Source organism: Athene cunicularia (assembly GCF_003259725.1).
Source record: "Athene cunicularia isolate RWA chromosome 12 unlocalized genomic scaffold, athCun1 chr12_part1, whole genome shotgun sequence".
NCBI lineage: Eukaryota > Metazoa > Chordata > Aves > Strigiformes > Strigidae > Athene > Athene cunicularia.
Genome location: NW_020799116.1, coordinates 276,713 through 293,795, shown reverse-complemented (window position 1 = coordinate 293,795; position 17,083 = coordinate 276,713). Strand labels below are relative to the sequence as shown.

At 45.8% G+C, this 17,083-nt stretch overlaps 1 protein-coding gene across 10 annotated transcripts in view; it reads right to left on the bottom strand.

The window, feature by feature from the left end:
- TMCC1 (transmembrane and coiled-coil domain family 1) overlaps positions 1 to 17,083 on the bottom strand; it is a 166,690-nt gene that overhangs the window by 104,762 nt on the left and 44,845 nt on the right. For 6 of the 10 annotated variants that reach the window (XM_026857835.1, XM_026857833.1, XM_026857839.1 and 3 more), the window contains exons 3-5: positions 16,276 to 16,392; positions 6,249 to 6,350; positions 2,396 to 2,624 (exon numbers count right to left, since the gene is read on the bottom strand). The gene's annotated coding sequence lies outside the window, so the exon portion shown is untranslated. Of the gene's footprint in view, positions 1 to 2,395; positions 2,625 to 4,063; positions 4,086 to 5,642; positions 5,710 to 6,248; positions 6,351 to 16,275; positions 16,393 to 17,083 lie in introns of those variants that run through there. The other 4 variants (XM_026857836.1, XM_026857838.1, XM_026857840.1 and 1 more) reach the window with 4 other exon arrangements.

The window sequence follows — 17,083 nt, the reverse complement described above, 5'->3', positions numbered from 1 at the left end:
ATCCAGCCCAGAATAGGCTGTGTTTTTTTTTCTCCAAACTAGGATACCTGGAGGTCATGAAAAACACATTTATTTGCTAACAGGATAATCACCATGGCAACTAGCTTCCAGGAAAATAACAGCTAACAACTCCAGGACAAAGACAGGCCACTAAGGAATTTGTTAAGGGAAACCAACCAGTTCACACGCATCTCGAGAAATACTGAAACATGCCAAGTTTATCTCTGAAGAGACTCTAAGTAGGAGACTGTAAACTTCTTATCATAACCCATCACACAAGTGGAATCAATGGCACTACCATCCATCTCAACTTCTCAGTGCCCTTTAATATTCTTTGAAACTGTTTAGACACCCAGTAGGGCAGTTTTAGGGCAACATTCTCCAGTGTATACAATTTCACCTTTCAGACCATTTCTTTATAACAAAAGAAAACTTTATCTTCTACTCAAATTCTCTGCCACTCCACACATTAGTAGTATTCACTTTTAATCACGTGAGTTTGGATAATGAAACTGCAGTTACTGCAAACAACACTTAAATGATGCTTTTCATGAAATGAAATGCTTTACAAAGGTAGATCAACCTCATCTTAGAGAGGAGGAAATAAAGATCAATGCTTTGCTTAGGGGTATACAGTCAGGGACACAGAATCTATGTATTCTTACAGGTTTTCAGAGCTACTGCATGAATTGTTCAATTTTCACACAACAGCAGCTTTTTTGGGAAATGCACACCAATTTTTATTGATGGAATTAGACTGTAAACTTATTGATATAGAACTAAAAAAAGGTACCTAGTTGGTTACAGAGTCCAAGTCCCTCGTACACCATCTACAACATGCATCTAAAAGGTGGTACATTCATTTATTATAATTTCATAAATGAATGAATGTTCAAACCATTTCACTTCTGGAGCTCTGGTGGGTGTCTCCAGTTTTCAAGAAAGCAGCTCACAGGAAACAAAATCCCTTTTCTGCCCGATGCTCTTTTAGTGTGCTACCACAGCCAAGTAACAATGCCCAGGTTTGACTGAGGAACACGTCTGAAGCTTCCTGCACTAAGTTCTGCCCACTCATAACAGAGGAATTTACCGAGCAATCAGCCCCTGTCCCCAGCTCTGCTTGGAGTCTGGGCACAGCAGGAGGAGTAACTGTGTGCAGAGAGGGATCCCCTCCTCAACCACAGCCCCTCCCTGCCAATTACAGCTCACACCAGCGGGGCAGACAGCCCACCTTGCGTCCTGCACAGGAACATCACCATCAGGCTGTTAAGCCAGACAGGTAAGCAGATCAGATCTGTGTCCCTCCAGTATCACCTCAGCCTGAATTGCTGGAGCTCATGAAAAAAGCTTTTAAGGGAATTGTCTGCTGAAGACACACTGTACAGCAATGCAGCATGCTGGACGATTCAGTTAGGTACTCACTTTCAGCACATTAGTTTTCCTTTAAAAAAAAAAAAAGATAATGAATAATCAGTCTCTTCTGGAGGACAGAGATGTGTTTGGCGACCTTTCGCTGTAACCCACAATTAATTGATAAGACCGCCACTGCCCTTGTGTGTCAGAATGAACGCCTACACCAAAAAGATAACGCCTCCAAGCAGTTTACGAAAGGAGAGTCAACAGATGTTATCAGTGCACGCTGGCCTCTTCTAAGGCCATAGGGAGGAAGTTAGCCGACTTCCTCATTCCACCTTCAGAGTTCAGTACGAAAGGACAGCTAAAAGGTGAAATACAGCTATGGAGGCTGGAGCATTTCTGCCCTTACAGAGCTGGGGTTCTCCACCTCCTGCACCCGGCAGGACAAAGCTGCAGCCGCAGACAGAGCCCCGCTGGTCTGCACGCCACGGGCACACGGCCATTTCCATGGGCACTGCTGCTCCCCGGGGCCGGGACTGCAGCGCTGGGGCCCGGGCAGCCGAGCGGCTCCTCTCCCAGTCCTCACTAAAGGTCCGTCCCAGCTCAGGGCAGGTGTCTTTAACTTCACCCGAACTCGTTATCTAACCAAGCAGAGAAACCTCCCCTGCCTCCCAGGTGAATTCAACCACTGCTTACTGCTTGTCAAATGCTTGGAAGAAGAAAATCTCTACAGACCGTGATGGCATTTAAGAACTGAATGGGTAAACACTGAAGGCTCAGGCCATACAGCACAAGCTCTTCTGGAAGGAATCTTCTGAATATTGCTACAGCAGGTTCAAACACAGTCACCCTCCATATCTGTCAGCTAGACATTCTGGTGCTCGTACAGACTCACTGCACACGTATATTCCACTGCTGAAACATGAATAATGGTGCAGATCAATCCGAATCTACAACACATATGCCTAGAGTGCTCTTTGCCCTGTAATGAGATGGCCTTTTCTTCCCATTTGTTACAAGTCATAGTAGGCATACCTACCTCAAAATTGCTCAGGTTAGCTCGTCTCTTTGCATAGATATGCTCACAGTTGTAATCCAAATGTCTTTGACAGAGGTCTGATTTTAAAAATACTTAGAAGTATAAATTCCACAGGAAAGATGGGGAGGGAAGAAGATACCATTTATCAGCTTCTACATTTGCAGACATCTGCAGTCAGTAGTGTAGGTCATTTTCTTGGCAACAAAGCTTCTTTGTAGAGGAGAAAGACCTGTCAAAATTAACAAGCATAGTAAGAAACACCATTAACATCTGATAAAACAGCAAAACAGCACCACAGATTGAGTGTCCTTCAGAGAAAATAATTAACTCTTATTTGCAATATTGGATATTTGTTAGCTTTGACATATTTAAAATCAGAAGCAGCCTGTTAAGTTAGCTCATACTCTAAGTACTTTAACCTAATATATTAATTACCTCAAGGAGGGAAATACTCTAACCATTCAGATAATGTTTGATTATAACAGGGCAATTAACACAATGCCACACCGAAGAGTGCCTTGTTTCAGACAAAATCTCCCAGCTCATTAAATGTCTTGATATTCACTGCGAATTTTTACACAGGAATGCTTGTGTGACCCATGTCAGACTAAAGAATTAAGCTGCTGTCCAAAGCAAGGACTAACAGAGGGAGTGATGGAAGACCAACACAGCACGGATAGAAGGCACATACGAGGGGAGCTCCTGCACAGCATAAACATTCAGGAGCACTGATACACTTCTAAACTTACCTAATTTGGATTTAAGTTAATAAACTCTTTGGAGCAGAGACCTTCTGTGTTTGCATTTCATCTAGTATGGCAGATCTAGGTTCCAAATCAAAGCTGTTCAATATAATTATGATACAAATTTTTGTACATTTGGTACAACAGTAGGACTCCTCTTTATAAATAAAAAAGGTCAGCTAGTTTTGCATTATCAGAAAATGCTTCTGAAAGCATGAAGAGATTTCATTTTGCAAAAAAGACATTTTAATCCATACAATCACTTGTTTCCTCCTTCTTCCCTTTTCCTTCTGTGACCATTTTAATATGCTCGGCCAGAGGAACAATTTTAATAATATGAAACTTATATTCAAGCTTAAAGAATCAGCTCACTGTGCTGTGGCAACATCCAGTGTCTCGACTGTTTAGGGGTTTTAAGAACTTTAAGTATTTAAATCATAGCAGACTACTGACTTTCTGGTAGACCTGCCAAAGCACGGCTAGTCTGCCACCTTCACATTGGAAAAAGTGAAGATATGGGAGTGAAATATAAAGATGCTGGTTTACCCACTATTAAACACTGTGCCAAGTTCAGAGAATCACAGACTGGTTGAGGTTGGAAGGAACCTCTGGGGGTAACCCGGTCCAAACCTCTGCTCAAACAGGGTCACCTAAAGCTGGCTGCCCACAAACCACTTTAACAAGCCACACTGTTGAAATACTACCCTCTCACCCTCGAGAGTTAACATGAGTCCTCTATTAGTTCTGAAGAAATTCATATCCTCATGAAGCGGGTGCGATCCTCTCTGCGTTTCATCAGGCAGTACGCACACACACTGCAGCAATCAGCTTTCACAACGCCGCAGAGTACAGACATACAGGAGAACCACTAGCTGTATTTTAGGGGTGAGGAGACTTCAGGTCAGTCAAGGGGAAGCAACCTCACCTGAGCAATAACTTAAACTCAGGGATTCCACTTCCCAAAGTCCAGCTTTCATTAGAAGGGGACAACCGTGAAACCACCCGAGAACACATCAGAGCACCACACCGGAGAAGCAAGTGGAGAGAAGATTCCTCCCTGAAACCCCCTAAGCAAAAATTCCTAGAAACCCAGCCCAAGATACTATCACACCAATTATTTTTGAATGGGTCTAAACCAAATCTCTGAAAGACCAGACAAGACACTAATAACAAGGTTTGCCTAACTCTGGTGCAAAGGACAGCAGCCCACTCAATACAAAACCACCAGCTTGCAGACAGGCTCCAAACCACTCACCGGACTAGTCCAGGAGCTGACCCGCTAGATACAACCCACTTCCTGAAGAAAGTACCTCTTGAAACACACAGAAAAAACCCTGTAGTCTTCCAACAATTTCTATTTTGTATCTGAATTAGAAACAGCTTTTAATTACTGGATCCCTAGCTATGATTAAACAAGATGTGAGAGCCCAAATCATGCCAGAGACCTGCTTAAAAAGCAAAGCCCAGAAACTTTTATGGGGTACATGGGGAGGGAAACCCCAAACTTTTTAATAGCAAAAACTCGTTTTTTTAAAATGGCATGAAAGCCCGATAACCCAATCTAATTCTAACACAAAGTCTACACAAAGTAGATTTTCCTCTATCTTCAGTTTGCTTCCATATTTTGCACGACTTTCTGATCAGTTGAGTAGGTTTATCAGGCAGCTGAGCGGGATGCAGTGGATACAAAGCTCCAACAAACTTGTCCATTTGGCACAGGAACCCTGTGAGGCTGCGGAGGATCGCTGAGCAGTGCAAGTCCTGCAAGCTGGGGGGCACCACTATCCCCCGATGAGAGAGGAGAGGATAGGATCCCCCAGCACCGAGAGGAATAATCCGCCTGGCTAGGACACCTGGCCTTCCTCACCTCCGGATATTTCCAGGCAGACAAAGAATCTATCCTGAGAGAAGCATCATCCTGTTGACTAAACATCAACCCACCCACAACACGCTGCTCTTGCTTAACTGAGCAGCAAGGGCAGCACCACTTGCTCCCCAGACCCAGGAGGACCTTCTTGCACTGGCTCAGGGCATTACTACTCCAGTGGCCACACCTGTAGCCCAGACGTGTGTTACTATAGGCCTCCACCGTGCCGGAACATCCGACTTTAAGGTTTGTGGCTGATGGACACAGTTTCTGATGAAGTGGTAGTTACATTACTGCTCCTCTACTCTCCCACTCAGACCTCCGTACCTCCAGCTCATACCTTCACACCCTCTGTCCAACAAGGAGCCTCCTTAAGTTTCCTTACTGACCAGCTCCCGCAGTGACGCTGATCCTCACCCCGCTGCCCGCAGGATTTGTTACTAGCACAGAGGGGGGGATCTCCAGTGTCACCGGCTGCAGTTGCACACACGAGTTACGCTGAGGGTTTCAGCTCCAAGCCTCATGACTTCTGGGACTTGTAAAGCTCGGAAGCCACCGCTTCGCATCTGAGGTTCTCTACGGGAGGGGCCTGTCTCCGAAAACCCGTTTTCAGAGGGCATAATTTGAGCTCACTTACATGTCAGCACAATGAAATAATTAGTATCTAAATTATCGCATAAAAGACGGCTGAGGTGGGAAGGGACAGGCGAAGGATGCGCCCAGCCTCTCACTATCTCAAAAACCGGTAAGGTCGGCCGCAGCGGCTCCTCCAAAACAAAGAACCACCTCACCGGCAGCGCCTGTGCAGACGCTCCCGCACGCCCGCACCGGGCCCCACCGCCCCCCGGGCGGGGCTGGGCGGCTGCCAGGGCCTCACGCCTCCCCCGGGCCCGGCTGCGCCTCCGCGCAGGCTGTCCCCAGTTCTCTTTCCTCCCCCGTCCCTCCCAGGTCACACTCCAGCGTGCCCTGAAGCCGGCGCAGAGCCTGGCTGTAACACGTCGGGGGGTACGGGGAGGGCATGAGCTGTACATGCTGAATTCCAGCACTGCCACTTGAATTACAGTCACAGGGTGTGCCGAGAAGACACAGATCCTGACACGCCAAGAAAACCTGAAGGCAGGAAAGAAGAGATGGTGAATCTTTGCCTACTAAAGCAAATATGCACCAGTGGCACAGTCAGAGCTCCGCGGAGGAGTGGGGAGGTGATGGATGTATCATCTCTCAAGGGCCGCTCCCTCCTTACCACCTTCTTTCTATGAGGCTTCAGCAGCCAAAGAAGCTTCATGGCTTTTCATAAACAACTGGTCATCTGAGGCCTGGCTGGGCGTCGCATGGTTTGTAGGACCTAGGAAACAAGGACAGTTTATTTAAAGCTGATAGGAACTTTGTTCCTTCCCCTATCTACTAAAAAACCCCCACATTTTGCAGAACTAGCATGACATCATTTAAAATTTCCTCTTTAAACCATTTTTTCACCTCTCCTTCTTTTCAAAGGTGAATAACCAGGGGCTGGGATCTTGTACCGGCACATGAGAATGGAAAGTGAGAGCGACCAAAGGCAGCGAGTGCACCCGACTGGCCAGATTCCACTGGCTGCCCTCAGAGCATGTACGATGTAAACAGCACACATAGTGGCATTTATAGTCAAAATATTAATTCATTTTTTCTTATTTATTAATAACAATTATCCAAGTAACAAATTGTTAGTGTTATATCTCCAGTTGACATCAAATTTGGCTTTAAGTACATGTCTAATAACTACAACATGACTGAGAATATCAGATTCAAAAGTTCAAAGGAAATCTGTGGGTTTAGACAACATATAGAAGTGATTAACCAGGTAGCCAAGGAAGTAATTAGAGCCCAATTATCCCTTTCTGCAGGTACTGGGTATTGATGTTTTGGTTTATTAATTATCTTCCATACTTTCTAATAGGACTTTCTGCCATATATTTCTGTATATTTGATCTTGTACTGTGTAATTCATTTTCAAAAAATATATTCAAAGAGGAGAACACTGCAAATCTACAAATAGATATTCAGGGAACAGCTTTTATGTCACAGCTTTGTCACATCTTCTCTGTTTTTTCAGAACGGCTGAAGCCAAGGGAGCTCAGAATCTCTGGAAGCCAGACAGCACTTTTGTGCACACAAAATCCAGATCTGTAGACCTACATGTACCCATGCAGAGGAGCCAACACTTATTACAGAGACTCCTGTTGTGGACTCTGAGGTGAGCTATCGCTGTAGTACAGCTCGAGAGTTTCAGGTGATAAACATTCCAACATAAAATCAGTTCACTCCTCGCACAGGAGAAAACAATTTGGGCCTCACTGGTCTCTGTCCAACACAGAGGCTTGTGCCAGTGCAAAGTGAATGCAAAATAAGCACAGCAGTTATTTTTCTGAGCTGGTGGCATTCAGCACAGCTCTTAATGCTCATTTGCACAGAAAGTCCTGTGACAGACAGACTATGGGTCTAAATAGAAGGTAAGAGGATGAAAGCTGGGCTAAAACACCAGAGCAAATGGCTTGCATGGGGCTGAAACTGGGGAGGGTCTCTTTGTGCTTCTATTAATTGATTTTGATTCCTGTGGGGAAAAAAACAGCTTGTGGACTGAACAGATTGACCTTTATATGCCTTCCTCAACACGTTACCTACACTATCCTGGTCAGTTCTTGGTTTGTTAGCCAGGCTCTTCAGTAAGATGAAAGTCCCCAGCCTTGTAGACAGGAGCCACTGTGCCTCCAGATAGGATTTTTTTTGGTCCTGTTCTTGTATAATTTTTGCTCTTTCAATAGGGAGTTGCTGGGAAGAAACCAAGTAGCAGACTGAAGACAGACATGAAATAACCAGGTGAACTGAATGTAGTGGACTGAAAAATTACATTCAGATTAAGGTTTAGTTCTTTAATCTCCAGTCACTATAGAAACTAACCCTGCCTGACTGCTGGGATACCATTTCAGAAGCACCAGCAGGCATCAGCTACGTTGCCAGAAATGGTGAATAAAGGACATGAGCTACCCTGGGAGTTTGTTATAGAGAGAAACACAAGCTCAGGAGGGCAGTTCTGGTTAGAATGGTGAAAAATCTTTGCTGATCTGACCTGGAAAAAATGTACCTTTTAATTCAGCGTCGGCTCTGAGGGAGTCCTTATAGCAACAACCGAGAGTTTGTTTTGTCACTGCCGTCCTCCTGAAATCTGATTCCCTTTACATTCACATGGCAGTCTCATTCCTTCTTGCAGAGCGTCAGCAGACGTGGCTACGTTGCAGATGTCTCCCAGTATCCATGTGATACAGCTCGGTTTTGCAGTACTCTCACAACGAGGGAGTTACTACTTTGATATGTACCACCAGATGTCTGGGGATAGGGTTTGGAATGATACTGGGCAAACAGAGGAGAAAAAAGGAAGTTTTTTTATGTGTCGCAAACTATTTCCAATAGTTGCAGGGGGTTACTTAACAGGGTTTGGATGCCAGGCACCTCAACACAGGCGGAGGTTGGGCCTGTTTGGCCACCACCTGCAGTGAACCTTCTGGCTTCAGAGTTAGACGAGGAAATTTTCCAGCTGTTTAACTCCCGCATCTGTAGTGACTGTCCCCAGCATCTCAATGCTTAGACCACATCCCCGGCAGTTCGGCTGAGCTCGGTAGTGTGCCCCATTTAGGCTGCTGCCATCTGTCCCTGCAGCCTCCAGTGGTTCACAGGCAAGCTGGACCAGTGCCCAGAGAAGACCCTGATCTGATATGCCCCAGGGGTGACGGGAGCTGCAAGACAGCTGCCCTTGAGCTGCCTAAACCGAGCGTGGGTGCGCCCGAGCTCCCAGCACCTTCCTTCTGGTGGCGTGTGCTCACAGGCCAGGTGCCAGAGCGTCTTTTCCTATACAGCACCCATAGTCGCTGGCCAGTAGGGCTGTACCTAAATGTTAGCCTCACCACTGCCCTGGGTGCCACTCACACGCTTTAATCAGTCGGCAGAAAGGCTACTCTGCTCACACAGAGGTGACTAATATGAAAATATGAAAAATCTATTTTCTTCTAGTAACGGTAAAAGAAATGTGTAACTGTGGGGGTGGTGAGACACTGGAACAGGTTTCCCAGATGTGGCTGTGGATGCCTCATCATTCCAGGTCAGGCTGGATGGGGCTTCAACCAACCTGATGTAGTGAAAGATGTCTTTGTCCACAGCAGGGGAGTTGGACTTAGATGATCTTTAAGGGTCCCTTCCAACCGAAACCATTCTATGATTCAATGAAATGTGATTGTTGAAACACAGTATTTGCTGTAACCCTCTTTAACCATGAGCATGAGCACTCTGACATCCTTATGGGCTGAAATCTAAAGCTCTGGGAGATGTGCTCTCACTCTGTCACACTCGCATTTCATACGCCTATCATATGACAGTGCCACAGAAGAAATCTCCCTGGACACATTTTCTTCCTCATCTAGCTGATTTATACACTAAAGCATGCAATTTCAACCACACACTGAAATAGCATCACAGCCACTTATGCGAAGAAAAGGGCCTTGCCAAAAACACGGGGGGAATAAAATAAACATGAGCCTTGGCCAAAACTGTAAGATCTGAACTGCATTGGAGGCTGCAAAAGGAAATGGAAAACGGACACAGACTGTAAGTCTTGGTTAAGGCTCTCCAAGAAGAGCGTGAAGAAAAAGGTGCAGCATCAGCTGAAGGATGACTGAAGTCCAGGGAGATGGCCCTGGGAGAAACACTGCAACTGGTACACATGGTGACAGGTGGGGCTGGGCTAGGAGGCTTCTTCCCGCAGGGTCTGAGCACACACGGCTCTACTCATCTCTACCCCTGCTACTCCATCGTGGTAAGAAGTGCAATCATCCCAGAGCGCAATCATCCCAGGGTGCAATCATCCCAAAGTTTTCACTTGGCTGACACCACCACATCTGAGTTCCTCTTTCCCACTCTTTTCTCCCTTGTTCCCTTGTTTGGTGGCTGCCACTGAAAAACACTGGGAAAAAAAAAGACACACAGGTGTAGGACACACACCTTCAGAAAATAAATGACCTCCTAATGACTTCAGCAGCTTCTCGTTCACAGCCAGACTACTCTGGTCTTGTTTGCTAGGCTGGGCAAGAAAAGCAGTGGTACTTGGACTGAAGCTGTCCAGGAAAACAGATGCTGGATGACCGAGGTCTGACACGTGCCCACAAGTCACGTCAGCGTCAGTGCCTTGTCCAAATGGCAGGAGGAAGCACTCCTGCCTTGAACTCCTGTCTTTCACATGAGAAAGAAAACCAAAGTCTCTGTTGCTTACAGGTAAGAAAGGAGCCCTGAAAACTGGCAAGTGTATTCTTCTTCCGTGACTTACCCACTATTATTTCAATTGGACTTTGCCTCCTGTATTCACCAATCTTTACAGTTTTCTGCTCTGCTGTTAGACAGGCGACTGGTCACAGACCAGTGTGTGTGCTCTAGGGGCTCGTATGGTGATGGGTATGCACGGTTGCATGGCCACAGACCTCTTTTGTGCATGCAGTGATTATAGTTTCATGCATAATACTGCATGCGTAAAGAATAATTCAAGTAACTCATGTATGCAAGCACAAAATTAGGCATATACATTTGAAATACACAATGAGATAATGCATACTGAAAGAAGGGAGAATAAATTCAAAGTTGTTCAGGTTAAATAAATAATTGCTCTCTGACAAGTTCTAGCCACATCAGCAGTTGCCCAAGAGCAAGAAGAAACTATCTGTTCTTTGAAAGTAAGAAATAAAGCAGAACATTGAGTCTTGCTCGCAAATACAATGGCAGCTGCTTTGGCATATCTTAACCTTCACTGGCAGGCTCCGACAAAAATGTCAGCAGTCATAACAACATTGCTTTTGCTATCATGGCAGGAGTAAGAAGTGCTGAGCTGAAAAGCTCACCATTAAAAAAAAAAAAGGGAAGGAGAAAAATAGAGTTAGCTGGCAGGGCTTAACTGAAAACAGGCCATCAACTTGGAAGTATAGAATGGAGGACAGGGGTCAGGAGTTTGCTAAGAGGATTTTCACAGATAACGTGTGATGTCAGTGCTCTCATGGCAAAATGACACCTGTTACTCCAGTAAATCTGGAAAGACTGGAAAATATAGGAGATAAAGTTCTCTGAGACAGTTCCACTGGAACCTGTGGCACAGCAAGACCCAAATACCAATTCAGAGAGAGACTAAGTAACCTCAGATCAGTGTTTAAGGCAGTACTGAATCCTAGGAAAGACTATCAGAAGTCAGGACTGTAAATCAGATGTGGACTTCGACCCCACAGAGTGAACTCATCTAACGTGTCAGATACCAAATGCTATGGTCAGCCTGGATTCAAACTGATTGGGATTGAATTCTGCAGCTAGTATTCATACCTCTAATTCATACCCATGCAATTCCAGCTTCAGGGAGGGGAGTTTTGTTTGCTGTCAAGGATGCAATGTGAGATACGTTGCAACAAAGATCCTGTTCATCCATGTGCTTATCTGGATTCTTTGTGGCTTGTCATTTCAAGTGCTATTAGGGACCCTGGATGGCTCTATTTGGGGGTTTGCAATATAAAACAGCCCTTAAGAACTGGATTTACAGAACTGACTACCACAAAGGTTTGTTAGGGCACCACGGGTTAAGTAATCAAAATGAATACAACACTTTGAAACTGCAGGACCAAATCAGTAATGCCCACCAGTCTGAGTGGTGCTTACAGTGCTGCTGTGAGCACCAGTGTCCCCTGGAGTATGAGGTTCAATGAAAAGAGGTTCAGTGAAAACTGTGCAAAGGCAGAAGTATGGTGTGAGCACTAACTGGGTTATGTCATTGCTCTGGCATGCAGACTGTGTTTAATTAGTAGTAGGTATGGGTATCAAGGCTAAAATAGGCTAACTCTGTCTAAAAAGCGTATAATGGAAATGAAATATAACCAGCATGGGCCATAGGGTCCCCCCATGCAGGGCCTGTGCTAAGAGGAGGCACGGGAGCAATAATGCTGCAGTGCTGCACACGAGGAACGGCACGGAGCAGAAGAAACACTCTTTGCTTTGGAACTTCTTCTCAATGGAGCGGAAAACCCTGCAGAAAAGCATGGAGCAGAGCTGGGCAACATCTTGTTTTTCATGGTCCGGAGACTGCAGGGCATGCTGCAAAGGCTGTAAATGAAGCCTGATTTCCACGTGGCTTTGCCTGTGTGGAAGGCACTGCAGAGCAGGGAGCCAAAAAAGGCATCTCCCCTGAACTGGGCAGGATTTACCTAACAGCTAAGGTCTGCAAACACTGTGGCTCATAAACCCTGCCAGCATGTGCTGTACGTGCACCCTATGGTGCATAACCATGGCCTCTTCATTACCTCTAGATTTATTACCTGTAAATTAACAAGGCAGGGGCTGGATTTCTGAAGCAAAGACTGCCTAATGGAAAGACCCTCCCCTGGAGAGAAAAACTTATGAGGCTGGACAATGGATGAGCATCTCTCCTAGAAGAGAGGATGATGTGAGTGCTGCATCTTTCTGCGAACTCTCTTCGGTATCCACCTTCACCAGCCAGCAGCCAGCTGAGCCCTCCACGGTTTGCCTTGCCTTCACAGCTTCTGGAGACGCTTGGGCTGGCAAAGCATGAAGGCAAAGTATTTTACAGGTACCAGTTGAGCCTTTCATTACTTCAACAGAAGTAACTTGAGAGAGATGGAAGACCGTCTACTGAGTGATGTAACTCAGAATTTGCTCCACAAAATTCTAGGACCTCCCAGAAGTATCCTTCTATATGCTGCCTGCTCTGTTAGGTGCTGGGCTGATGCAGAGGAGGTGGTTTGTTATGACTGATTTTGCCTGGTTCAGTCTCTTTATAAGAAACCTGGGGACTCTTTCCATACTGGCTGGTACTTTTGCCAAGACAGAAACTTCAACACTCAGACTGTTCACTTAGAAAGGGGTACAGAAGTTTGAAGAAGCTGAAGGAATCAAAATTTAATTAGACTTCTTAAAAACGTTCTGTATGTGTGGTAATGTAATTCAAGATCAAAGGAGTATCTACCAGAAAATATAAGTTTAAAATATTTACTTCCTATTTCCCCTCTTATGTTTAGCAATGACTAACATTTAGGAGGCATGTGATACCCACATGATAAACAAAGTCACAGTTAATGTCATTTTAAAAAGCCTGCAAGGCATCTGGTTAAACAAAAGTCCAGTGAAATCATGTTGCTTTACAACAGAAGGGAAGTCTTGTGAGCTGCAGCATAACAGAGAGGGAAGTTAAACCAGAAAGTGCCCTAATAAAACAATTGCCACTGGAAGCAATTTGAAAGGGGTAACATGTAAAGCTCATTTTTCTCAAAAGTGGCTGGAAAAAGGGTCCATCTTCCTTGCTCCAGCCTTTCCCCCAGGTCTCTGGGACCTGGGATTCCTCAAGGTCGGTCTTGCTAGTAAAGACTGAGGCAATTAGGCATTCAGTACTTGAACTTTCTCCACGTCCTGTGTAACCAGGACCCCTGTCTCACTGAGCAGTGAGCCCACGTTTTCCCTAGTGTTCCTTTTGTCTCCTATGTACTTCTAGAAGCCCTTTTGGTCTTTGACATCCCTGGCCAGATTCTTTCCATTTGTGCTTTAGCTTTCCTAACTTCATCCCTGGATGACAAGACAATGTTTCTTTATTCCTCCCAGGTCTCTGTGTCTTCCTTTTTAGGGCCAAGAATCAGCAGGAAATGCTTCAACAGGAATCTTCTCAGGCTAAATCCCAGAAGTCCAAGAATGGTAAGAGTGCTTTGCTTTGAAACTCTCCAAGAGTGGTTCCTGATCAGGGGGTCACTTAGTCCCAGGTACGTGTATGAACAACTTACAAAATCCCAGAGCAGAAATTATTCCAACGCTGCTATGCAGACAGAGCCTGTACTATTATAATATTATAATATAAAGCCTATTACTGTACCAGTGAGCCAGCTGCTTATGCTTCACAGCGAGTTCAAACCCAGCTCCAGGTATCACAACATTCTGTGCTTCCGACTGAGCCGAGCATTGCACCCCACACCCGTAAGTGCAGTTATCCACAGAGCCCAGCAAGAGCCAGATGTGCCCAGCTACAACACTGGCAAGGAAGCAAAGAGGAGTGCTGCAAAATGTGAGGTGTTCACTGTAGAGCAATGAGACTCTCACTGTGTTGTAAGCAGACTTCCCAAGAACTCTGACAGCGAGTGCCTTCCTTCCATAGGTCCTGAAGTCAGCGGCTACCTTTGCAGAAAACATTTTCTCTAGGTAATTCTTCACTTTTGTTCTTCATGGCTCACAAAGCAGAGCACAGCCTGCCAAGGAGCAGGAAAAAACACACCTTCCATTGCCAAACAGACTCTTGGCTCTGACCTCTATGTCAGAGAAGCAGGAAAGGACAGTGATGCCAAGGTTGGCTATGAATGGTTCCTAAGACTCAAAATGCTCCTAATCCATCCAGTTTCAGCACATCAGAAACACTTAATCCAGCCTGAGGTGTATCAGAGCAATAGCATATCCCCAGTTGGGTATTAAAGGGCTTCTAATTAGATCTTCTGGCTCCTGTGAGTAAATTACTGCAGCTCAGCTCTTGTGGTCCAGAAATTCTAGGGAGTGTTCAATGAAATTACAGCTTGTTATAACTTGAAGGGTGCACTTTACTTTCTACATAATGGTGTAATGCAATAATATGATGAAAAATAATGTACTTTCATTTGCAAAGTGCTCTGTCTCTTCTAAGTGCTCAAATCCAGCCAAGGAAGTTAAGAAAAGTAATTAATGCAAATAGTAATAAAAATGTAGCCTTTTCCATGTGGCATTTCCAAGCAAGTCAGCCTCATATCACTGCTCTCGAGCTAGACAAATATGATCAGCCCCCTCTGCAGATGGAGATGCTGCTTTAAAACACGTGATGTTGAGCTGAAGGGAAGTTTGAGCCTGTCACAAACACTGATGCCTGCGGCTCATGGGTGCGCAAAGCATCATCCACTTGCCACTCACTAAAGAAGCAGGGAGGATAGCAAACAATCAGCTAAGTACTTAAGAAAAACTTGTGGAATTTTTCAAGAAAGTTATTCTGTGTCCTTCCTATTTGAGGATGTCGACAGAGCAATGAATTACTGGTCTACTTTCTCTGCTGCTGTGTTTCTCTGGCTTCAATAGAATTACAACAATAAACCAAGGGACTGTTAGGCTCAAATCACTACTGGCCCACAGAATAAGGAGAACAGTTCACTGCTGCACTGTCACTTTCTTTTCCAGATGGGCAGGAATGGGGAAGGGAGGAGAGAAAGGATTCTTCTCTTAATGTGTGCATGCTCACCCTCTTTTCGTAACACCGGTGAAACCTGCCCAACTTTGTCAGACCAGTCGCTTTACAGTTTCCTGAACAGGTCACCTCATTCCCTAGAGAATGGTGTAATATAACACTACGATGAAAAGTAATGCAATATGATTTTCAAAGTGTTCCGCTTCCTGTGACCAATCAGGACCTACATTAAAGTTCCTACACTGAAAGTGAAATCACTAATATCAATGATAAAAAATACAGATTCACTCTCTGTCTGACGCTCATCAAGCAAACACTGTAGCTATTGCAAATGAAACTGCCTGTATTACTAAGTTCTGACGCTGGAATGGCAAAATCACAAACTCTACTCATCGATTTAAAAAGTGCTTTTGTTGCTCCAAAAGGGCCTGTCTGGGGCCATTTCCAGATTCAGTAACGAAGTAAAGGCAAGACTCCCACAGATTTTGATACAAACCACACAGGGACTGGGAATACATGAGTGACGATTTCACATGGCAAGATGTCCTGCAAATGTCCCAGACCCTTCCCACAAGCAGAGCTCAAGCAGTGTGTAAGAGGGTTGGCACATTTCAGGGGAATGAGGAAGGAAGAAGAGCAAAATACATTTGGTACAAGGTGAGGGCTCTGCAGTGTGCAGGCAGCATTGTTTCTCTGGGAAAACAGGTGAGAAAAGCGCAGGTATTGGGCTAGTAACAAGGAAGCGAGTAATATCCCATCACATGAATCAGTAAAAATGAGTAACATTCCATATCCTCTAAAACATGGAGGAAATGTATTGCTCTTGCATACTTTCAGGGGATGTTTTCCCCTAGTACCAAAAGAGATGGGCCTGGACCACATCTCTTCCCAACTGCCCTTCTGGGGTGAAGGCTCTGCTGGTAGCACTACGAGGAAGGGAGCCCCAGGCTTCCAACACGACCTAGAAAAGGGCAAGAGTGTTTTTTCCTGTTTTTTGTCTGGTTTAAAGACTCATCACCTTGGTTTTCAGTCTCCTGGAGCTATGGCAGGTATGCAGACTGGCATGCTAGGGAAGAAATGCTGGCACCATGGCAGCTCTGCCTTCCCAGACTTCTCCTTGGTGAATTCCTTGTACCTTCAAGCAAGTGGCAGAAGATGAAGGAGCCTGCTCAACTGGGAATCCCCAGCTTAGCTGCTATCTGCTCTGTTCAGTCTGAAAAAAAAAGCAGCTGAGCATAATTAATATTTGTGCTGTACTTCTTCCTATAGATTCCAGTTACAATCTCTGCACACAGCGTGGAAGCATCCAGTCAAGTTCAAATTCTACAAAATCAGTGTAAAATATTTATAACGATATAGCACCTCCCACGGCGAGGCATCCGCCGTTAACTGAACTGCCTTCCACCCGCCGAGGCAGGGCAGAGCGCTCCCCGATCTCCAGGTACAGGTTTGAGGCTCAGAGGACGGGGCTCAGCACCGGCTCCCAGGGGGGCACGTCCGGGCCCCGCGGCGGCCCTGAGCTCGCTGCTCGCCTCCGGGCTTTCTCATTCCGTGCCTTGCCGTGATTCTGCTGCTGATTTTCAGCTAGAATGAAGCCCTGGACGTTTTCCGCTCGGTGCGGCACAGCGCCCGCAGGCGGAGCGTGAGCAGAACGAACCGCCCGTGCCGAAGCTGCTTTTTTTACCCAGCAGTGCCACCTCCTGCTCCCGACCTCTCACTGCAGCACGGGGCGAGAGCTGCGGGGGGCACAGCCGCCCGCCCCGCTGGGCCCGGCAGCCCCTCCTGCCCCTCTCGGCCGTGCCCCCAGCCAGCGGGGGGCGCCCCGC